This window comes from Excalfactoria chinensis, chromosome 25 (assembly GCF_039878825.1).
Source record: "Excalfactoria chinensis isolate bCotChi1 chromosome 25, bCotChi1.hap2, whole genome shotgun sequence".
In the NCBI taxonomy this organism is placed as follows: Eukaryota; Metazoa; Chordata; class Aves; order Galliformes; family Phasianidae; genus Excalfactoria; species Excalfactoria chinensis.
Window position 1 is genome coordinate 1,322,288 of NC_092849.1, and position 25,389 is coordinate 1,347,676.

At 42.3% G+C, this 25,389-nt stretch overlaps 1 long non-coding RNA gene across 2 annotated transcripts; it reads right to left on the bottom strand.

The window, feature by feature from the left end:
• Nucleotides 1-808: 808 nt before the first annotated feature.
• LOC140262704 (uncharacterized) lies at nt 809-18,499 on the bottom strand. 2 transcript variants are annotated; one of them, XR_011905853.1, is made up of 6 exons: nt 18,458-18,499; nt 18,233-18,360; nt 11,402-11,494; nt 3,258-3,336; nt 2,127-2,211; nt 809-1,736 (listed from the first exon to the last, which is right to left on the bottom strand). It is a non-coding gene; the product is annotated as an uncharacterized lncRNA (long non-coding RNA). The 2 variants fall into 2 exon arrangements; XR_011905852.1 differs by having other exon boundaries at nt 809-2,026.
• Between the last annotated feature and the right edge of the window lie 6,890 nt (nt 18,500-25,389).

Consider the following 25,389-nt stretch of genomic DNA (forward strand, 5'->3'; position numbering starts at 1 on the left):
CTTTTAAAACCTAATTTGAGATGCCAAGGATTCATGTTTAGCTGCCATCCCTGAAGATGGAGTGCAGGCAATAGAAGACACCCAGCCCATTAGACAATGTTGTACTTAGCTCCCTGAAGACTGCACTCAGAAAAGAAAGTATAGACTTTTAAGGCTAATTGGTTCCAAAATATACTCCCCAATCTCCCTCATTATAGCCCCTCTAGGGATAACTTCAGTAAAATAACTAGCGATATTTAGGTAGCTGGCACTAAGCAGACTATGCAGTGAGACTGTGCAAGAGAAGTCCCCAGGCATTTTTGTCACCCAGCTGCTCAAATGTTTAAGTTCCATAAAAATGCATGGCCCAGATAGCTTCTCAGTTTGCCTTTGTCCTCTCAGGCACCGGAACAATCCTCTTCTGGACTCGTATTCTCCTCTACCACAAAAAACCTCATTCATAAGCCATTACCTCTAACAATATGAAAAATACTGCTCTGATTAAACAAAAGTGAAGGCTGGTTTTAGAAAACTGTCTTCATTCTGAGCTTGGACAGTCAGCTTTGGAATTTGGTCACTGATTGCAGCAGATTGGCCATCAGGCTTTTCCATTTTTTATGTCGGCCACTCCTCAGGCATTAGGGACCCTTAACATTGGCCCTACAGGGAACACTTCTACACAGGGGGAACGTTCTGTGGAGAGGGATGACCCAGGAATCAGAGGAGCAGTAAATGGGAATAGTTCTCCTGGGTAGCACTAAGGGTGGCAAAACAACATAGCACCGTACCTTCCCCAACGCCCTATTTAAGCTGCATTAAAAATGCCAGCCACAGTTCTCCACAGCTCGTTAATGACTCATGTATTTCCCAGTGAAAGGTAACGAAGATCCCTTTGTCATGCTACTGCTCAGCTAACATTTCCTGCTCCAGTAACCCCTCTGGTGCCGAGCTGCTGGCTGGCTGCAGACTTGCAATGCTATCCCCGGCAACTGGGTCTTGCCAGTTAAAAACGTAATCAATAATGACATTATTAGGAGCGTGAAGCCTAAGCATCATTAATTGTTAATGAGTAGAGTTTAGCTTTCGGGTGTGTAGCCAGCAAGCAAAAAGAGGACTTTGAGCTGCTATTTGCTGCATGAGGCAAAAATTCACATTACTGAAATACACTGCCAAGGGTTTGAGCCACCCCTCCCGACAGCATGTCCTAATTTATTTCAAAATAACGAAGGGAAATAGTCCTCTAACTCAGAATAAATAAATAAATAAATAAATAATAGTGAAGGAAAATACTGTTAGGAGAAACCAAAGAAAAACATCAAGCTAGTCTGAAAATCTGTATGAGCAGCTCTGCGCTCCCCCAGCTGGCTGACTTGCAGCAGCTATCCAGCACACTAATGCTGCTGTTTCCCAACTCTGAGGATACAGAAACGTGCCCACATCCACCACTCCCCAACACGGGCACAGCCCTTGAGAGGGATGAGGGAACAACCGGGACGCTAAAGATGATTCCAGTGCAAATGCCATACAGTAGAACAGCAAACATTTCCTGTGTCCAAAATTAATCCAGATGCACTTCTAAGCAGCTAGCACACAAGGAATTCCTAGTGACATTAAATAAAATAGGTTTCCTAGCTTAGCTCAATACTAAACAGAGTCCATAAGCTGGAAAAACAGTTCCATCTTGTTTCTTCCTTCAGCTTTAACATCTCCACGAGGCTTTGATTTTCCAGGCTCCAGTCTGAGTCCCCAGACAACCACTGCCAATGAAGGAAGATGAAACATGTTTTTGGTTTTTGTTTGTCTCAAAGCAGCAGATGATTATGAATCACAGTCACATTTTGCAAAGCTAATGAGCATAACTGATACACGTCGGTCCTCTTTCAGACGGCAGGAATTGTGGGAGGAGAAAGAGCGTTCAGAATGAAGTACAGAGCAAATTGTCATGCCAGCTGAATCCAGGCAGATTGAATGCAGGACTTAAATAGCTTGCATATATGTCAGATGCTCATGTCCATCTGGTTAGTGCCTCAGAGTGGGCATGCTCTTCCTAAACCATAAGGACATCATGTGTGATGTGCATCATACTGAGAGCTGGAGCTGCTGGGCATCATACACCCAGCACAAGAGATTTCATCTCAGCAGCTTACCTTCTGAGTGGGAAGAGTACAAACATTTTTCTCCTGTTTAATGAATGGGAGCCATTCACTTCCATCCATGTCCTGTGGAAATTTACTGCTATGAAAGAAGGTGAGAAGAGGAAAATGTTCTCATAGGTTTCATTCAAAGTCACATTTGATCTCTGCTACATTCATACAAAGGAGAAGTGGAAAAGTCTGCTGTGTTTCTTAACATGTGGTTGCCTTGGACAGTTAAACTGGTCAGGGGGTAACAAAGTTAGAAGCTGTAATACTAATGCAAAATTATACTGCATAGATTAGCAACGTATGTTTTCATACTTTCAGTGTTTTATATAACGATGCCTTTGGTCAGTCAGCACAGGATCACAATATAAATGTCTGAAGACATCAGATAGCCAGGCAAATAAATTATAGCTGTGTCAGATGAAGAGTGCACGGCGAGTGCTGGGTATTAAGAAAACATTTAGACAAAGGTGACATCCTTGAAGTGAGGCAGTTATTTTCTAAGCATTTTGAGTAGATCAAGAAAGAGTAAAAGTGGCTGGATAATTACTGAAGTCATGCTGCCTGGCATATTTGGCTTTAACATCTTTCAAGATTGATGATAGTTTGTTGGTAAGAACAGGCACATTAAACATGCCATCAGCAAATGTAATAATAATCAGGGCTACCTCTCCAAGGATGGGAGGCTTCACACCATCATTATCAGCACTTCTGTTCAGACCAGGAGCACACTCCTGTCCTCGTGGGATGGGGCACGTCTACATCCTAAGATCAGTTCACATTCTGTTGTGTGGTGGTTCTTTAAGCAATAAGTCCTAAAACGTACAACTAATAACCTGGACATAGAAATATGAGGCATTGATTCATTAAGATTCTCTTCATCTGGGTGCCCTGGAATGGCAGGCAGTGCAAAGAGATGACAGCAGCCCTGAGTGAGGAAACACAGGTGAAGCTGTCAGTGCCTGAACTGGGATGACAGCTTAGAGTTCTCTTCCATTTCAATGGTCAGGGTGGTCACCAATACCTGCTACATCTTTGATATTTCTACATTGACATTTCCACGTGCAACTGCCAGCTCAGTATCATAAAGCAGTGCCTCAAGTTGTGCCAAAAGACAAATAAAGATCAGAATTATACCTGAAGAATTGAGGTTTATCAAAAGTCTTCATTTCAACTCTCCAGTAGCTCACCTTGTATCTCCTTGGACTGAGGATCTCTAGAAAGTTACAAGAACTAAATTCAAACGTAACTCAAAGAAGCAGTTTGTTTACAGTGCTGTGAAATTCCTTCTCTGCTTGGGTCAGCTGATAAGGACAGACACCTCCACAGACGCTTTTCTAATCTCTGTCCCCAAACACACTGAGGATGTAACATTTTTGAACTGAACATTCCCACGTAAACACAAAGTGGCCAAACCTGAGCTCCAATCAGCCCTGTATTTACAGTACGCTTTGTATTACATTGCTGTCCTGAGGCTGTGGCACAATCCTTGTTATTTACTTTCTAGTTTCCTACTCCAATCCAGACTTATTTTCCCCTACAAATTGCTTGCTTTTTGTATTTTAATTTTACAATCCATTTTCAACCACTGCAAAAGACTGCCCTGAATATAAAATGACTGTCTCTAAACTTATCCCCAAATCTATGAACATCTTATCTAAGATGCAAATAACAGAGGTCAAGGTTGCAAAGATATCTTGATCTCAATCATGAAGCACATATGCCAGGGTAGGGAAAAACTACCTGGGACAAAAAACAGCTGTATGGTGGGATTTGAAAAGCCAGCTCAGCACATTTTTTGTTCCATATCAGACACTTGACCCAGTGTCCTCCAGAACAACCTTTGCTGACTTCAAGTTCTGGCTTGGGTCCCAGGAACCTAAGGAGAATAAACCCTGTTCTTACCAATATGAAGGCTGATTTTGCAAGCTTGTGAGGTGTGGCTATTTTAGATTGGCTTTGGAAGAGGAACTGAACATAATCTTAACAAAACCGAAGCTAAGTAACTACAGCATCAAGCAGGATTAGAAATAAAGCAGAAGCCTTCAGAAATGCAAGTTTAAAGACAAGTTCAAACTATCCAAATATAGATCAGCCTGAGGCAGAAGCTTGCACTGGAATATTAGCAGGGAAATCTGGCACCAGTACAGACTTCCATTATAACATGGGAAGCCAAATAACTCTCCCTGCCCAAACTGTCCCTGAACATAATAAACCTGAGAAATCTATGCCCTGCTTCCAAGCCCTGCCTGCCCCCATGTGTTGTACATGGTGTTCTTATCACTTAGAGGATACTGGCCAGTTAACATTGCCATGTTCTTAGCAGAAAAGAGGCTTCAGAAATAGCTGCTTAGCATAAGCACATTTCATAAGAGGTACAAACTTTTTAGATATGTTGTCTTTGAAAGGCATTAATTAATATTTGGGTCACATTACTTAAACATCTCTATCTCCTAACAAACACGAGTTGTTGGCTGATCCCATTCAGAAGCCCCAACCCGCTTACACACACTTTCTTTTGAGCCTACACTTGAATGGGGCATCCCTCCATGCACCAGTTTTGCACAACACTGTCCCAGCAGAATCCATACACATGTATGAGTACTGTGATATATGAGACCAAGGCACATAATCGGAGCAACAGTTCAGTCTGTTGATATATTAGTGTAATACTCTGGATGATGCAGGAGTATCAGAACAGGCCTATCTGATAACGTGTACGAGTAATTCATCACCAGAATGAGTTGCTTCAGTGATGTATTACACAGGAAGAAAGAATGCACCATCTAAGGGGGGAAAACGGGTCCAGCAAAAGAAGCTGCTTATTTTGAGGGAGAGAGATTCACAGAACCTGAAGGGCTTCATTGTCACCAAAGCACTGGTACTGTGCAAAAACATATGATGTACACCCACCCTCAAGTACAAATCTAGTTAGTTGGCCGCTGGGAACAAGAGAAACTTCATCTCATATGCACTAAAACCACAAACCTGAGTGCTGCATTCAAAATTCATACTGAGAATCCCCTTGGATTTCTTCCGAGTGTGGGATCTGCAATTTAAGCACTTTACAACTTTGCAGATTAAAATAAATTCAATGAAGTGATTTTTAATTTCTTATTCTATATTGATTTGCTTCTTTCTTTTGGCTCTTTGAGCCTATTTAATTTAGTCCAAACTAATCCAGTAGGCCAGCAGGACGAACAGAAGGGAAGGGAGGAGATCCTCTTCCCTTATAAATCCAGAGTAGCTTGTGTTCTTTAATATCTGCTGTATATAAGTTCTTTGTATCTACAGAGATGACAGTACCCTGTAATGAGAAATGATTTTGAAGTAGTAATTTAAACCCTATACAATAATGACAGCAAGAGATAAATAATTAATGTTGCACATCCTTTTTTTTTCCCAGTGCTTTTCATCTCAAGGAGTCTCCAGACTCCTTGCAGTCTTTATAATTGACAAGAATCAATTCGCTCAGCGTTCACACATCCATCTAAACAGAACACAGATCCTGCAAGAGAGCATTCAGAGCACAGCAAAGAAGGCTGGGGCTGGTAGCAAAGCATGTCTCACAGCAGAGGCAGCTACAGGAACACAAGGGACTTGGCCAGACTGGAATTTGGCCAGAACTCATAGTTTGTCATTTGCATATTCACAAATGGTGTCACTGCATAGCTTAGAAAACCCTCAGGTTTGTCAAGCTGCTCACCTGATATGGGAAGCTGATAAAGGGAATAGATGCATCTCTAAACTGTTTGTCAGAAGGCAGGACTAGGTGAACCCAACATTGTTTGCCTGCACTCCAGCAATGAAAACAGATGCTACTCTTCCTTCTATTAAGAGTTGAGCACTTGCCGCTCTTATGCTACAAGCTGTAACAAACTATCGTCCCCACGGCATGATATGATTTAATTCAAGTCTTCCTCCTGAGCTACCCTTCCAGCTCAGAAAAGCCATTCCCTCTTAAGAGTCCACCTTCCCCAGAGCTGCCATCCAGCTGCTGTTCAGAGGGGCAGCCTGCTGGCTCTGCCAGCCTCACGTGGCACACAGCCTCAGAGCAGCTCAGGGAGAACAGCAGCTGCATTGGTAATTATTCTCTTTGTGAGCCAGCACGAGAAGGGAACATACCAAATTGTACATAGCACATAAGTAGAGGCTGACTTGTTTTTGAAGAGATTCACACAAAACATTTCATGCCTCCCTTCCACCACCACCTCTTTCATGCTTGGAGAGGCAATAATTTCATTAAGTGATTAAGTGCTTTTATTCCTCTGACTCATAGTTCATAAGACATATGAGCATGAATTTCAATTAGTGTTTCTTACAGAGAAAACGGGATGGAAAGAAAACATTCCTGAGCAATGCAGCAAGCATGAGCTCAAATGTCCTTAGTAACCCTGGTGTAAATCAGCTGTAACTCTACTGAACCCCTGGAAAGCATGTGCATAGTGCAGTTCTGGAAGACAGCTCAGCACATCCAACTTCAAACTGCTCAAGCAGCTTTATTAAAAGCTAATGAAGTTAGGTTTTATCAGTTTTATGGGTGTTTAAATTGCTCTTAAAATATATATATATATATAAAAAAATAAAATTCAGCCAGTGGGTTTTCTTGTGTTAAAACTCCCTCCACAAAGTCTTGTGTAATATGGAATTACTATGTCTCAGTTATTCTTCTAGAGGGCTAATTGCAACAGAGAGCAGCTAAAGAAACAGCAGTTTTATCTTCCCATTAAAGATCCTGCACAAAAGGACAAAGACACAGCCTTGGGAGAAGCATATTTCTGAGCCTGAGGAGTACCCTGGTCTGTACCATACTCACTGTTATTTCATCTCTGGGAAATCATAATTTCAATTGCAACAGCTGTAATGCCATTATAAAATAGCTACTTTTAATTACCACCTCATTTGATGTTTTCATTGATAAGTTTCTACCAGCACCAGTTCCCAAGGAGCTGCACAGTACTTTTCTCCTGGGCTTATTATTTATCATCCAGATCAAACAGTTTGAGAAGGTTAAAGCAGGAGGGGAGCTCAGAGACATCAGCTGGACCACAGACTGACTGCATTTGTGATGCCTTGCTTGCCTCCAAGTTGCGGCCTTTGGGGATGTCACTGTAATAAATAATAAGCAACATCTATTTCATTCTCTAAACTACCTGTCCAATTTCTGGAATAAACATCCCCTCAGTGGAAATGGCTTTTCTGCCAGGCACAAATGAGTGCTCCCTGAGTCAACTTGAGTAGCCAGAGCCCCACAGGAGCCAGAGGAAATATTCCAGTTACACTTTTGAAGTTCTGGCTCCAAATGACACAGAGGTATGGGAGTTACAGTAGTTTCATTCAAGTCCATAAGTAAATGAAAATCAGCTTCTAAACACACAGGTCCTTTTTCTACACTGAGGCAAACGCTGCTTGTAAATTCCCCTGACACAGGACCAGACCACAGCCCTCGCCATCAGGGCATCCTCCAATGAAAGGTCACACAGCAACAAGAGGAGAAAAAGCAGTTTCAGAGAGCAGATACTGTAGCAGAAAACATTCCAGAAAGGACGCTTGTGTCAGAGAAAAGCCTGAAAATGAGACACAGATGCAGCACAGTTCACTAAGCACAAGCTCATGAGAATACATTTTGTTTTGTAACCAGAAGCAGGAAGGGCTTTAAAGGTCCAAAGATTCCAGATAAACCCATCACTGCATTACTTCTTATGGATGAAATCAGACAAGCCTCCAGAGCGAGAGCACAGAAAGTAAGTTATGTCTAATAACTAAGGATTATCAAATTGTTTAGAGTAGATTTGTTAATGAAATTCCTATGTGTTCAGTGGTTAAGTTGCATCTAGTACAAAACACATTTTTGGCTCTGTGCTGTTCCTCCAGCACTAAGATCAAGTTGCAGAGGTCAGACTGGCAGAAACCATGAGCTTAGTCACAGTCCCCTCAGATTCACTTCTTACTATATTTTGGCTTCCAAGCTTTGAGTTCAGAACCATGAAGCAAATGGGTAACATTAAACATACTTGAAACTGACAACTACTGGCAGCTGAGGCAGAGCCACTTCCACATGCGCCGGAAAGAAGCAAACACTTTGTAATGCAATGGAAAGCACAGCAATGACAGCAGAACAGCAAGGTCCCAGGCTGCAACAGCGTGGATTTGTTTAAAATGTGAAAACTGTGTGCATAGAAATAAAGAAACTGCTTACCATCAGAAGGCCTCAGGCACACAAGGAGCTCCAGCAAAATCCCCTTGCCTCCACTGCCAACCCTTAAATGTGAGCTGGCTCCAGCCCTTCAGGTCAATGCATTGCATTGCATGCAGCTGAGCTCCCTTGGGTTAGCCCTGCTTTCCCACCAGGTGCTTCATCCCTGCTTCAAGCATTTCCACTACACACCTACAGCATCTCAACAGTTAAAAATCAGATCATCTTGACCACCACCAAGAATCTCCAGAACAGCCTCTGATAATGAGCTTTATATAACAGAGATAGAAGGTGAGCTTTGCCAAAAATCCATAAAGGGCTGATTATACCACTCAGCACTAAGACAAGTCTTGTTGTAGCTCTTCATGATTATAACTTTCAGTGAGGATCAACTTCAAGTTCCTTTGAGACACAGAAATAATTCAGTTGATGATTATGACTCCAACAGGGAACATCCGTCCCTCAGTTTGATTTGTTGTCTGTTCACTTTTCCTTTTAGCACTTGGGAATGAGAACAGCATGGGTGATGGCCACTGCTATCCCGTGTCACTGATTCATTTCCATCCCCGTGTTGATTTCGTATTGATCAGTGAGCTGAAACAGACTTATTCAAATTCTGTTTCAGCAAAATGAAACCTGATGTTTGTTCTGATGCTTTTAAAGTATGCAGAATCTCTTCCCTTCCCTTAGGATTTCTTCACACTGCTTTGTGAAGCTATTTATCGCAGAGTACTTCCAGGCCCTTTGCCCAGAGCCCTGTTGTGCCACTGTGCAAAAACAGTAGCAGCAAGGCAGCTCAGAATCAAAGCTGTGATTTAACAAGAAATATTAATGCAAAAGTCAGATTTAGGAACATTATCCTTACCTTGCATATGCAGGACTTCAGGATGGAAAGCTTAAGGTTCTTAGCCTCTTTGCAATGATATAAGCATGTCAAATTCTAGAATTAAACCCTACCACTTAGTCAAGTGCCTTAAATACAAGAAACTTTCCAGTTACAGAGATGCACAGCCTAAACAATCTCAAAGACACAGCCTGGAAAGATTGCTGTGGTGGCTTAGCATCAACAGCATTGGGTGACAAAAACACCTCCCCATCCATCTCTCCCAAGGCAGAACCTGCATGAGCTTTGATCTGCCAGAATGCCTGTTCTCTCCCAGGACAGAGGCAGCTAGCTGTTTCCTGACCAGTTCATTCATTTAATGTGCCCTAATAAACATTCCTTTGTTGTCCAGTGTAATTACTTGTGATCAAGGCCAAATACACAATTCTGACAGGGATGTTCTTACAAGTTCATAGTCTGTAAAACTGTCAGGACAAATGCCTTTTTACATTTCCGTTCTTCAAGTTGAGCTGTCAAGAAGACACCAAGGGAAATAGCTTATGTAACTATTGACTATGACTGGTCACTGGATGTTCCTTCCCCTGTGCCTAGCTCTGTTTAACAGCTCCTTTATGGTTTCCCTGGTGAATGTGAAGGTAGGATTAACTCCAGCAACTGTGGTAAACACAGGAGATGAACTCAACACCCCTGCGCTGCCACAAAGAACATGCATTAGGAAAATAAAGCACAGGAGGTTTTCAGTGCTGGTCTCATGAAAGCACCAGCCTGACAGCCCAGACACCACAGGCCTTGGTTTACTCTCAGCACTGAGACAGCCAACAAGTCCTCTCCTGCTCCATCAGTTGTTCCAGCTGAAAATATACAGTACCAGCAAATCCCAGCATGGATAACCTAGAAGTTGTTGAAAGGAGGCAGATAATACAGTCGGTTTGGTTTGTTGGCATATGGATACGTTTTAGCTATACCGATGGTTTTGGGAATGAGGATGCTATTCAAACCAGAGAATGCCTCATAACTGCCAAAATTCCTCTTATCAGCCACGTAACAGCCGTCATAAAGGAAACCACACAGACTTTACTGACCTAGGCTAAGTGACAACATCAAAACCTGTCCATTTTGCAGTAGCACAGTGCAAGGCAAGAGTAGCAGGGGGAAAAATGACAGTTCTGTCACTAGAAAGAGGCGAGTATTCTATCGTGCCTGTTTATTACCTGCAGTTTGTTATATCAGGAATAATTCCAGGTAATATAGGTAGAACCTTTTATTATACAGCCTGAATAGCCAACAGTTCAGGGTTAATAGGTTATGTACCTGTATCTGTTTATCATGCAGTCTGTTGTTTTGCAGATAAAATTTATTTTTCTCTCTATATACAAAATGGCTGAGATTTCACATCTTCTAACCAAGCACCACATCTCTCACAAGCAATCTATATCTTCTTAGGGTACCCTCTGCTTTTCCAGTGCCTATTCTTTACACCAGACGTGCCTCCTAACTGCTTCTGCAGAGAGAGCTCCATGTAGCTGCAGTCTCCTCAGACAGCTCTGTGATTTTGCTGTCTTAAAGCAACACCTTGTCTTCTTGTATCACATTATCTCAATCAAAATACAGACAAGGAATGAATATTTGATGTTATGAGGCACCAAAGGACCAGAAACACAAAGCTCATTGTTTCAAAGGAAGCATCTTTGTGCAAACCATGTTTTAGATACAGTTGCTTTCCTCCTGCACTGCATCACATGGCTCTGTCCTAAAGTTCAGCACAGAGAATGAACTAAATATACATGAAAAACTCAGTCCAAACCTGAGGACCTGGCATCTCCCAACAAGAGACAGAAGTGAGTTTCCTGCAAGCCTGCCTTCATGTTTATGAGCTGAATCTGACATATTCAGAGACCTACCTGAAATGCAAGTCTCAAATCACAACTGCTCACACAGTTGCCTACCAAACAGTGACACACTCACTTGTAATATAACAAACAACACCCACACACAACAGCCTCCTGCTGTGCCACTGCTGCAACCTAGGGAACACACATAGGGCCTGCGGCTCCTGGATTTCTCTATCTCTGAACACACAGAATTGAAAGGGACTATAAGGTCAGCAAGTCCAGTGTGTTGTAACCCCTGCACAACAGGGCACAAAACAAGCTGCTGAGGCCATTTGAAAGAGGTAAGTAGGCTAGCAATAACTTAGACAGATAAGCATTGCTGTGGGAAAGTGGAAGCATCACTACTCACCAAAACGTTCTGTAGAAGTCTTTCATCTGAATTCCAGCTTTGGACTTCAGGGGCATCATTGACATTAATTCCCATTCCAAGCCAGCACCAGTTCTGCAATATCAAATAGGTACAAAATTAGTGTAAGAGGGAAGGCAAAAATCAATTTGGAGTAATTCAGCTTTTACATGATTGTATTCGGTCCTTTTTTACCTGTTATTACATATTCAATTCCAAGTTTTCATGGACTTAAAAAACCAGCAACTGGTGCTGGAAGGAATTAACTTCTCCTTGTTCTGCTAATAGAGCAATTTTCCACTTGTCACTAAAAATATCAGGGTAGAAGGTGTTTGTAGCAAGGGTTACATATGAAGAGAGGGAATTCGGCACAAGCTGTGGGACATTATTTGTCTGCAGTTGTCAAAATTTCATGAAAGAACTGACACGTTTTATTTCTTTAAGTAGACAAAAGACTCTGTAGTAAAGCGGTTCACCCAGAGGTCTCCCATTCTGCTAGTGATGGAAACAAAACACTGGAAACTCCACTCGCATCAGCTGGGAGCTACAACTTGCAGTAGGATTAGAGTGGAGTCTTCACTGGGCAGACAAGTCCAGAAGACACTAAACCCAGCTGATTTCTGTAAGAATTCCTTTTACCAGAGTCAGAAAACATTTCATGAAATAAGTGGGGGGGGAAAAAAGCACCCAGACATTTTTCTTCTTGAGTGCTGCAAGATAGAAGGATGTGAAATGCCATGGCTTCAAAGCAGGAAAGGAAAAGCAAACCCTCATGTTCTCCCCTACACTGTTTGAAGGTTCACCTAACCCAAAACCATAGTTCTGTATGCAATACACCACACAGCAGACCCAGGAGATGCATCACTGTCTACCATGGGTAGACTACCCTTAAATGTTTTAGGCTGCAGTGTTCCACAGCTTTGGAAGGCAGCATCTTTCTCACAGTACTCTAAGATGGCAGGAACAGTCCCTTATGTAGCAGCCCCAGCTTGCCAAGTGGTAAGGATAAGCTTTCTTGGCTTGCTCAAAGCACATTAAACATCTTTAATCCCCTCACAAGGCTGTAGGAAAATATCATCTCTGCTTAAGTTTATTTTCTGAACTGGACAACAATGATCTTTTTTTTCCACATCTCTTTACTCATCAAAAGGTGAGATTCAGTGTAACAGCACTCAGATCTCAGACAGTGACTATAATCATTAGTCTAATAGAAATAAAACTCCATGCAATTACAGAACAATGTTTGGTAGACTCATTCTAGATAACATTTTCCCTCCTAATGCTTCACCTCCACGTCCTCCCTGGCCTGTGTTGCAACTATTCCTTTAAAAGCAATCAGCCTCGGTGAACTCCTTTGCCTCCTCAGGAATGCAGCAGGGTTATGAGAGCAGTTCTATCTATATGGAAATGCACATTTCAAATATATCCATCCTAGTAATCAAATCCAGAGGAAACAATCCCCTAATATGGAGCTAATAAAAGTTGATTTTAAGTCAGTCTGAAGCTGTAAGCAATAAGGAGCAGATTTATAATGGTGGCTTTCATTATTGCTGTTTTTGTTCTTTACAGTCTACACCAGCATAAACCTATTGGTCAGCTTGCTACTGAAGTTACCTGTATTCCTGAACCTCCCTTAGCTCAAACCATGTTTCTTCTTCCATTCAAATGGCTGTAAATCTACCTGGCTAGGCAGAGAGGTTGGGTAAATCATGGGAGCTTGCCTCTCCTCCTTGATCTAATTGCTGAGGTAAGTTAAGGCATTAAGCCTTTCCCCTATGTGCTCCCCCCTCACACACTCGTGAACACATGCCTTGTGCCATTAGAAGGCAGCAGTGCCCCCATAAATATTGATCAGCCATTGAAATCCTGCTACAAGCAGCTACAAGACTATTAACTTCAGAGTGGAAAAAACAGAAACATGAGAAACCCTATGACTTAATGTGGTCAAGTGAATTTTTCCTGTCTCCTCCCCTCCTCCCCATGGATCTATGGCTATAAGAGGCTCTAATCATCTGGAACTGGAGCAATGATGTGACATAAAGCAGCAGAGAACAGACCTAGGCAGGCATATCTCACACAAAGCCCCTAACCAAACAGCATTCAGGAATATCAAACACAACAGAAGCCCTCTGCTCCACTTTGTGGTTCCCAACTGCTGGGCACTGCTGAAGGCTTTGGGTTCACATAGGCCTCAGTGATCTATTAGTTCCAGTTTGTTCTAAGTAGAAGCAGATTGTATGCAGTTCCACTATTTCTGGATGCTGTACAACTCCTTATAGGATCTTAAAAAGAACGACTGATTTTTCAGAGGGATGATATAAACAGGTTTGCATCAGCCATTTATTCTTTAAGTGGTGAACTGTTGCCCAAAGCCTTTGGTACAAGTATTTCAGGCTAAGAGTTTACTGCTTAGACAAGGGAACAACAGATTAGACTTCTAGCCAACATCTTTTAAATTGAGCATTCACTCCAGACACATGCTGGGAATATTCTTTATTTTGTTCCCTCCCTATGAGGGCTACTTATTCCCTGGACACATATACACATTAATAGAATCCCAGGTCAGAGAGTAGTATAAACAGACCCATATATTTTTTGTTAACGGAGGTTTGGTCTCCAGAGCTTGAAAGCATAAAATTGCCTATAATAATAACCATCAAGAAAGCTCTTTGGGTAATTAACAAAGCTGACATGACAAACAAACCCAAAGAGGTAATTCCCCCAGCTCTAACATGAAATTAATGTATTATTTCTGCCCTTTCAACACTGCAGTCAGAGAAATCCTGTAAGAAAAGGCAGTAAGGTCAACTCCATGACTTCACTGCAGGCAGATCATCAATAAACTATTTGCTGCACTAGGTATGCTTATTTTGTCAATGCTCTGGTTCCAGTTTTACCAAAGAAATTCAAATCAATATCCAGCTATTGAGACTTACAACCTGCTTCCATCTCATTGATATTTCTGTCCTGTGACAAAAAAAAAGAAAGTCAGTGGAATTAAACTGCTGAGCCATCCTTCTTTCTGTGTTTAACTCACAATAAACAGAGGGAGTGGAAGGAGCTTCCATTTGGCACACCTCAGACTGCTATCTTGACCACTCGACGCAACCTCCTTTCATAGCTGTCACCTTCAGCATCCTACCTTTTCAGCTGCCTTGCCCCAGCAGTAAACACAGGCTGCATGAATACAGGGTACAGCTATATAAACCACTTTGCAACATTACTTCCACCAGAGTTTGCAACAAACGAACGATACCCGCTTATTTATAAAAGCACACAGTGTACAAAAGAGCATTTCCAACAGAATCCAGAATGTGGGATTAACAGATAGAACATGTCCTTTCTTCTACTCCATTTTTCAGGCTGTTTTCCTCCCCATTCTCCCAATTTTGGTTCACTGCTGAACAGAACCCCAGCTCTGCTGCCTTTGCAGCCCTTTGCTGTGCATCAAAGCACCAGAGACAGGCAGCACCTGATTTTGGTATAGACACAGCATACAGATGAATATTCTGCTACTGTTAGTTTATCCAATTCCATCCTAGACTTGTTGATTTAGAGCAAGACAAGCCATACTTCCCTTAAAAGAAAAAACAAAAAAACAACAATAAACCATATTGTCCTTCATTAGAAATGCAAGCCTTTAAAAGTCCTAAAGCTTTCAGTCGAAGAGGTTGGCAGGGGTAAGAAATAAGGACATGTTTTAATAGAGGTATTGTCAGCACTGCCCATTTTACAAAATAGATGTGATAAAAGACAATGTTCTCTCCACCCCTTACTGCATTTCCAGTACACTTGGAAGAGGAATGACTTTCCTAAATCCCACACTGACATGGCTACATATAAATCAATCTCCCATCACACTCAGGAAAGGAAGACTAAGACAATCTCCTCGGCATCTCTAATATCAGCAGCTACCCTGATTACTTGTATATTCACTTAAGCTAAGGTTTCCTAGCAACCTCAAGGATTTGTAATTAACATTGGGCTTTAAAAAAATAAAAGGCAGGTTTTAACATCCCCTTGTTTTACCTCTAGCTATAAGCTGAGCATAGTTATAAAAATAGTTTGGTTTAAGTAAAGTATCTTGGAAGCAGTTTAATGTTTAAATAATGGAGACCCTCCTTCAGGTGACAAACCTGACTCTTAAACATGATATTATCAAATTTTTTCAGCAATTTTTGGGCCCACGTCATCGCAATACCTTACCAGGCTATTTCAAGTATAGCGTGACTTCAGTAATTTAGGAAGATCTGAGCAGTATAGAACAGGGATACCGATGCAATTTCAGCACTGTAAGAGTCAGAATTAGATCCTTTGTTCTGTGCCAACAGCTAACATAACACATTCCTTTTTTCCTCGCCTCATGTATTACATCTTTTGCTGTTTACTGTTATTCAATACCGATAACAATGAAGTAAAATATTCATGTGCTATCATTATTCTAATGCCTACAAGGATAGGAGATGCAGTTGCTAGCCATCATGTTGCTTGAAGGAGCCAAAAGTTATCAGTCCCGTTAGTTTTACGATTATTGACATTGATAGCATTAAATCCTAACTAGTCAGCTACAAAACCTATGGTGAAAAGCATGAAACACCCATAAGCATCACCCTAGCAGTGAATCTATGTTACGTGCCCAGAACTAAAGCCTTACTAAATAAGACAAATGGCCCCACCAGCATCCGAACAGCTAACTGCATTAAGGAAATATAAAACTGTCTCTAACAATGACAAATCCCTCACAAAGCTTCAGCTGCACAGCTGGAATCTCCACCACCCTCACTGCCTTTCCTGGCCAAGCCTGGAAGGAGCAAACTGGTTGTAATGCCAGGAGAAGTCAAAGCTCATCGCAGAAGGAAAGAGCAAAGTGATATATTGGCTAAGAGGAAACAGGGAAAAAAAAATTCTCAGCTTAACAGAGCGTGTCACTTAAAAGCAATTGAAGACAATATTTCAATTAACAGGTCAACAGGAGACCTCCTGTGTAACAGCTTTCCTCTTCTCCAACAGAGGGTTGCAGCTCTGTGTTACACAAGGCACAGTTCAGGCTCTTGGCAGAATAGAGGCAATGATGGAGTCCAAGTGCAAGGCACCCACTGCTGGCAGAGGCAGCTTACTGCTCTGTGCCTTGAAGCAAGGTCATTTTGCTAACAGAAGTTATACAACTGGATGGAAGTAGATAGTAAAAGTAGCAGCACTGAGTGAGCTTTGTATAAACTTCTGATAGCAGTGATGTTGTAACAATGAAAGTTTTGACACTGATAAGTACTGCTGGAGTTGGGCATTAGCTAAAGCTAAGGAGCTGCTGGGAGCCACAGCTCTTTATCCATCCACTCTATGTGCAATGCTGTGGTATCAAGTGTTAACTGGAAACGGCTGAAAGAAGGCATTTCACACCAAAGCATTTCAGCTGTGTGAAGAGGGGCCTGGGCAGAGCCAAGCACTAAAGGAATAGCCAACTTTGCCTTGACAAAACATTTACATTTTAACATTGTGTTTTGAAGAACCATCTGCAAACAGTTTTGGAATATTACACAAATATTGAAATACCAACTACGCTTCTACATTACTATACAGAAAGCCCTTATTGAAGTCGTAATATTGCCACGTACCCAAAGAAAGACATTGATTTTTCCTTATGATGTCTCTGAATTTCACTCCTACTTTCAACCAAATGAAGAAGCAGAAAGGAAACTGCAGGTTAAAATGATGCACATAACAGTTATATCTGAGCCCTCCTTCCCTTTTCAAATATTTGGGTGTTCTCATTTCAGATTGCCTATCCCCCTTTAACAGCTCTCCACAACGATGAAAGCCTTTCCCCAACCACCCCTACTACAGATTTTCTGCTTTAAATCCACTTCTCCATAGGCTGAAGTGGCAAAACCTAGCAATAATCAAACACACGTTTCCCTTTCAAGCACTGTCATAGGCTCTAGGTCAATTAGAACTAACAAAACAGAAAGGACGGGTAAAAATCAGAGCGACAAAGTCAAGCTTAGAGCTATATTAAAGCATGAGATAAAGCTCCGTTGTGACAGGATTTTTAGACTAAATAACCTCCTCATCTGAGAGCTCTTCCACGTCTTTAGCTTGATCTTTTCTGTTCATATAGAGCAGGCTGCAAAGGTCAGGAAATATCAGATAGAGAAATGAGCTCTTACAATCTTTGCTATTCCCAGGATGCTGGGAAAAGGTAGCATCATCCTGCAGACTTGGGCACAACAAGCTTTTCAATAGCCAGCTTAGACATTTGAGTAACTCCCAATCCCCGCTGCACAGCCTTTGAGTTGCATAACCTTTGTATTGACGATGGATTTTGAAGGTTGTTCTGAGGGGTTTTCTTCCCTCTCCCCTTTTTACAACAGCCTGCACAGCTCTGCTGCTGAAAAGCTGCCAACAGGACTCAGGGTTAGAAATTTTAATTCAGGTTTCAGGCAAAGCTTCTGTTAGAAAGGAAAGATTATTCCCCTTCCTTGGAAAGAACAAAGTAAGAAATGTGAGCATGACTTATCTCTCAAACAGAGCCCCCTCAGTGTGCCTCAAGGGAAAGGATGCCTCAGAGCAGCCCTATACAGCACCTCAGCCATAACATAGCAGGTTCCTAAATCCCCATCTAACAGGATTCAGCTGCTCCACTGCTCAAACAGGAGATGCCCCCAGAGCCAGCAGAGATCCTGGCTCCACATTGCTCCATTGGTTTTGGTGCAGAGCTGACCCCCAAGCACTGCATCCCACAGAGCTGCTCTCACAGTAAGCACAGCCCCCAGCACAGCCAATCTGCTTCACTTCTTCCTTCATTTCAATTGGAGTGCTCAATTTATACCTCCTTACCACAGTTGCATAACTCCATTAAGGAATCCAGCTGCCAGATGCACAGTCTTCAAGCCTGCCGCCATTTCCATGCCCTACAACAGGGCTCACACAACTCCAGCACTGCAGTGATAGCCTATGAATTGCACCTGAAAAACAATTAAGGAAAAAAAAAAATCCATTAATTTTACTTAGTTATCCACATTTCCTCCCAAACAACACAAACACAACCATCCTTAAACTTACAGAGCTCATATAGCCACTCTCTCCCCCTCCCCCACAACTAAGACCCAACCCACCATGCAGCCCCTCACCACAGGATTTAAACTGCTGCAGCCTCGATTTGAATGTGGCCACGCCCCCAACGGTCACATCCTAACGGTCACACCCTCAAAGACCCCCCACCGACCCCCAACCCCAACCCAAACACACACAGCCCCAGAGCAATCCATACGCATTTGGTGCTGCAGCGAGGCATGCCTGCTTCTTCATGCCACCTTGGTGTTGCACTTGGACGTTTCCAGCTGCAGAGATGCCCTCCAGCAAGAGCCAAAGGGCACAGAGAATCATAGAATGGTCTGGGTTGCAAAGGACCACGATGCTCATCTTGTTCCAACCCCTTGCTATGTGCAGGGTCACCAACCAGCAGCCCAGGCTGCCCCGAGCCACATCCAGCCTGGCCTTGAATGCCTGCAGGGATGGGGCATCCACAGCCTCCTTGGGCAATGTGTTTCAGTGCATCACCACCCTCTGTGTGAAAAACTTCCTCCTAAGATCCAACCTAAACCTCCCCTGTCTCACTTTAAAACCATTCCCCCTTGTCCTATCATTTTCCACCCTTTTAAATAGCCATTCCCCCCTCCTGTTTATATGCTCCCTTCAAGTACTTGGGAGCCCTCAGCCCTTCAAGGTCCTTCTGATGCATCTCTTTGCTGTTGTTATCACACTCCAACCCTCAGCATGAAGGAACGCTGCCTTGTGGTGACATTTCTGTGGCTGTAATAGCTTCCTCAAGAGCATTCGTTTACGTGTGGTGGGGAAAGGGGAACAAACCCAACTCTGCAGAAAAGCAGTGCTTTTAAAGAGCAAAGCTCCCCGATTAGAATGGCAGAGAGGAAGATTGCAGAGCCAGGCTGAATTGCATTTTACATGGAGACGGTACAGAACGGCTTTCTGCTGAGGTTACCGCTTAAATTACAGCTGTTGCTAAAGCAAACAGCTCGCAGTTTATGCGTGGAGTTAAATTATGCATCCAGCAGGCAGGGCGTTTATGGGGGAAAAAAAAAAGAATAATAATAAAGGCAAGTCAATAGATTACTGAATTGCCACCACGCTTTTAAAGGACAAAAATAACTGTAGGGCACCAAAAATGAGCCACAAACATCCATTATTCACCATGGTCTGGTTTTCCTGAGAGAAGCAGCTCAGCTCTTGAGCACCCCGGGAGTCGTTGCCAATGTTCCAATTGCAAAGTAACTGAATGCATCCCTGCCATGTGAGTGTTGATGCCTTAAGAAGAGTCTCCTGATGCTTTGGGGAAATCTGTTCATCGGAGCATGGCATGTGATGGTGAGCGGCTTTGCAGTGCCAGTGCATTGCTGGGGTAAGAAGACTTGTTCACTTTCATCTGGGATGCTGACAGCGAGGTACTCTGTGCCATTGCCACAGCTGCTTGGAGGCGTTAGGCTCTCTTTAGTGGGGCTCAGGTGTTACAGGGAGGGCAAACCTCCACAGTGCATCCTTCATCCTTCTGCTCTTACACCATTTTTCTGCTTGTCTCTTGTTTAAACCTAGCCATCATTTTCTCCTCTTCCTGGGAAATCTTCGTGCTTTCTTTTCCGTTGTTTTTACTGTGAGTGGAGCATACGAGGTCCCTAATGAGGATACAAGTCGTACTGTTTTATTGTTACGAAGGGAAAGATGTACAAGGCACTACAACACGTGCATTCTGTCTGCTGTAGAATTGCTCTAAGTAGTCCTAGAAGAGACTCAGCGATAACATACAGCATATTTACCACGTGCTATATCTAATTGTTTTTAATTAGAAGTACAAGCCTTGAATTTGTGATCCAGTAACCATAATGTTAGGATCGTTGGGATGTTCTGCTTACCAGCCTTTTCTATTGCAACCACAGTAAAAAGATAATGCAAGACTCAGCCAAGCATTTTCTGTGTAACATTTCAAACTGTCACTTAAAGTGTACAAACCCTCCTGAGCAAGGGAGATTTTTTTTCCTACTCCCACTGTTCTATTGCTTTGTCCTGGTTTCCCTAACAGTGCCTTTGACAGCAGAACATGGCTTCTGACTTGTGGTCAAAACTGCAGCTCAGCTCCTCCCCATGTTCCCCTCCCTGCTAAAAGACAGGGGTCATCAAGTCCCTGTCTGCTGCCATTTAGTTAACCCTTTAGTACCCCCCAGCAAGAGGTTTCATCTAGGGGTTAAAGAAAAGAAGGGCTGGGGGGGAAGAATGTGTTTGAAATGTGTAGGGAAAGTAACTTAAAGCCTGGAAAGCGAAGAGATGAGAAAACAGCTGGTGTGAAAAGGAAGAACTACCATAGGCACACCTGAGGACCTTATAGTAAAATGAGCAGTGGCACATACTGAAGGACTACAGAGCTTTTCAAGAGCTAGAAATATAGGAATGCGCATCTCGGAACACTTTCTAATGCAACCTTTTTCTTAAACCTAATAATGAACTTTCAAAGGAATCTCTGACATGGAGCATTAAGCACTGAGGTGGTCGAATAGACCTTCAGTCTTACACACGAAGCTGTCAGTGCTAAAGACTTGAAATTAAGGGCAGGAAATAGAAGATGGAGGCTGTCCTAAACATTTTCCTTTACTGAAGTTTAATGGGTTACCTTTGGACTCATAGGGAGATGCATAAAGATGATGCAGTAGATATTTCTCCCCTCCTGTAATTATCAGCTTGATCTGAAGTGCATTTGGGAGTGAGGAATTGCAGCTGTTGAGCAGATGTGTAGGGAAAATTGAGGCAAATACTCTTAAATGGAGAACCAAGAACCTGAGGAAGGAGAAAGAAAGTGGAAAATTGAAAGCATATGTCAAATGTAAAGAGCAATGCTGTGCAATTGGTATGATGGTAGAAACTGAAAGGCTTCAGGTATCTCAAGCATGTGGATGTGCAAGGCACTTCCACAAACATTAGAATACAAGTATTCTTCTCTAGGAAGCAATGAAGAAGAAAAATAGGAAAATAATAGATGAACAGATGTCTTTCCCCTTGCAGATTCCTAGGCATACATTGTATATATATGTATGTATACACAGTTGTGTATACAAAGCCAAAATGTCCTTCTGATTTGTTCAGCCCTGCTGATATGAATGGAGAACATGGAGTGTCTTGCAGTAGCTGTGGCATCCATGTTCTGAAAGGACCTGCTGCACACCTGACTTTCTAAAGCTGGGGTAGAGAGAAGGGCAGCTTGTGTACAGCTCCACTGAGGCTCCTCTGAAGAACTACACTGTGAGTCTATCTGCCTACAAGCCGTAGTGTAAGCTACCTTGGGTTCTTACAGCTTAATTGGCTCAGGATATAACACCAGAGAACAGGTCAGAGGGACAGAGCTATTTGTCAGACTTATTGCTACCACTGGGTAAGTTTAATGTGACGTCCTTTTGGGGAGGAAACTCATCCTGTGTATGGAGCGTGGGAGAGAGAGTGAATGGATGGAGTTGGGCAGTAAATCTAGAGGTAAATGACTCATGAAGATGGAAGCAGCCCATAACTTGTCCATGCATAACAGAGAAAGGCTGAGGTAAATAACAGGAAGATTTTTTTTTCCCCAGGAAACACAGAAAGTGAAATAGGTGAGGGAGATGGCACCTCAGCAGACTGTGACACGAGTAGCTCGTGCAACTGAGCATTAAGAAAGCCTAAAAAGAAGAAACGTCTTAGAAAGAAACACTTGGAATTTTGGCAGTAGGTTCTGAAGAATTTGAGCTTCTTAACTCTTGTTTTGGTTGAGAACTTGTTTGGTAGTGTAACACCAACAGAGAATTAGCTCCAGGAGCCATTGTAGAAACCACTGTGATAATTTGGGGTGCAGCTGTGTTGCAATTCATAGTGTCTTGGTCCCAGATGTTGTAGAATAACCGATACGCTGTCATGAAACCAAGTACTGAAAAAGCCATGAGCAAGTGCAGCCATCTCCTTACACATGCATGAACAGAACAATTGCCAAAATGATGTTGTGCTGAAATAGAGTTATTTACAGGGAAAATCTCCTTGAAAACTTTCATAAAAATGCTAAGAAATGAGATTAGAATGGTCAGCAGCCAGCTTTAATGTGCAGCACCAAAAACGAGGAGGCCAAGCACCTTTTTGGCCTCTCCAGATTCTATTATAAAACAAACCATGAAAACCAATGATGTAATTATTCATTTCTCCCCTTTTATTTTTGAGGTATAAAAATACCAACATGAAGGTGGGGAGAAAGGAAGGACCCATAATTGTTTCACAGAAGCTATTAAAACGTGGTATTAAAATAAACTTAATGAATAGATATTAATATCTGGTTAAGGCTGCTCTGACCTCCCATCTTACAGGTCTCTTTTATGTCTTGTTTGATGAAAGTTTTTTGAGACTGCGAAGCAAAAGGGCAAACTGATTTATGAACAAGACTTATTGTTGCACTGGCAGATTTGTATAATGAGAAATATATTAAACCTAATGAAGGGAAAGCGTGCCTTTCCAAGGCAGTAAGTTTCCACCATGATTAAGTAATTCAATATCCCTCAGTGGATTAATTTAGACAATGCAGGAGGCATGCAGCCACTGTTGCAACCTCTTGGTCTAATGACAAATGTTAAGCAATGTCAAGTATTTGTTTTCTATTTCAAGCTGTGGAGATAAAGTGAGAGGACATTCACTAAGAGGTGAGTTAACAGTGATCAGTGAGTTAACTGATGCCAGTGCACTGGAAGATGCATCTCTGTCACTTTGCATTGGAGAATGGCACAGCTTGTTCCATTTGACCATCTGTAAGCCTGATTTTACAGCCACCAACCTCTATTGGCTAAAAACTGGTCTTCAGATCTTTAGTCATGATGATAGAATAGGGTGGGAGAGTAGGGTTAGAGCTGCTGCTGCTACGTCATAGAAAGAAATATCTGAGGAGCAACACCATGGACAGAACTCAGAGCCAACGCTCTCTCTGTGCTCCTGGAAATGGTCGTGGTGAGCACAGGTATGTCTTCAGGATGAAGTGCTTGAGCTTGGAATCTTGATGTCCCTTCAGCAAGCACTATTTTGGCAGCAGAAGCAGCAAATATATCCTTGACCTCAGCTGCTTTGAAGTGTGAGAGGACAGACTTGGGTCATGAGAAAACAATAGATATTTGTTTGTCTGAAATAAAACAATAAACCTTTCCCTCCCACCACACTATAAATATTGATTAAAGGAAGGAGTGCCTGTGAAGATGGTGGAAAACAAGGCCAAAGGAGCCAAACATTGATAAACTTAATTAAATTTCTAATGAAAACAGAGGCAGCCTGCAGTGATTACTCTGTGTAACTGAGACTAATACACCAATTAGGCTAATTCATCCCCCGGTGCTCTAAACACCGTTATAAACTTAATCCATATTTCTTCTCATATGTCAACAATTGATTTCCTTCGTTTGGGACACTCCTGGTTTGGACACAAAAGGCAGCAGATACTTTTTCACTAGGGAGATGCTCTATAGGAGTAGATAATGTCCTAGTGGCTGCAGATTGTCCTCTAGGGAGTCTCTTTTCTTTCTTTCCCAGTCTTTCATGGGAACCTTAATGTACACTGAACACATAATGAGCCTAGTTCAAGATATTATTAATTAGTGAATTCAGCAGTTGGAAATGTTATCTGTGTCGGCACAGATCTGCAATGCATGGAGAAGTTCCATATGTCTTTGTGCTGAGGGAGACCCGCACAAGGTGAAGCTCAAACCATTGCTGTTGGTCCCACATTTCTGGACCTGGTGTTGCAAACCTGATCAATATATCAGGTTGGACAAGGAAAATTGCACCCCAACTGAAATAATTTCTTCCTCAAATACTGAGGGAATAAAAACGTAGGACTGAGATGGTCAGCCTTCTTTTCAGGCAACATCAGCTTAGAGCTGTGCAAGGGCAGTTTGTGAGGGCTATGCATGCAGCTGTCCATCACAGCATGGTCTTGCATTCCAAATCAATGCCCTCTTGTGAACTTGCAAAAGTTTTAAGGCATGTTTAAGCCTTTGACATCTCAGCACACAGAAGTTTCTTCTGTTGCAAATGGAAATTGAAGTAGGAAGGTCAGGGACCACCTCATGGCCATTCTGTGTATCCAGGAGACAAATCATGGGCAAAACAAAGAACAAACATTTGGTGACGTTGGCTCAGTTGCCTGTCAATAATGTAAACTTGGATCAGCTGGTTAGATACAGTGGCTGTATCAAATAAATACTGTCTCTGGCAATTAGCAGCACTTAATTTTGCAAATGAGCTAATATAATCAATTATGTCTTTTAATTTGTCAGACAGTATCTTACAGGGTTTAATTTTCTGCTACTACACCTTTCAAATTATCTTCAGGTGCTGTTTTGAATGCAATCATTGATGCTTATTCTGAAACCATTAGCGCTGAAAGTGCCCCCCACATAGAGACAGCCAACCCTCAGTGTCAGTGATCGATGGAAAGAAGGTAGCAGGTGATGCCCTGGTCCAGCCAACCTTTTCCTGTGGCATCAAAACTTTTAGATTTCCACATCAATGGATGTGAATCTGTACTGCTGCTCTGTAAAACGTGTGTCTGGCATGTCTTATTTTTATCTCCTCCTGCTGAAGGATAACGCTATTTCAGGAGGTTTTACATGAGTAGATTAGAATTATTACCAGCAGGAGGATATGCCATATGCAGATTGTGAATGGCATAAAGAGTGTGTGTATGCATGTATTTCCTTCCCTCCCTCTCTCTGAATCAGATAAGCTGAGCTGAGCTGCCTTGGGTTTGCACAGAACTTGGAATTGAGAGCTTAAAGAGTTTAAATTAAGGAACTGCCTTTTTTAGATAGGGATTGTGTTATTTGAAGGAACTATTAACCTACTAGTCTAACATTTTATCCATGGATGCTTCTAGGGATAGATGCTAAATGCTTGGCATAGCTTCCTCCTTTGTATTTCATCCCCCAGTTCCC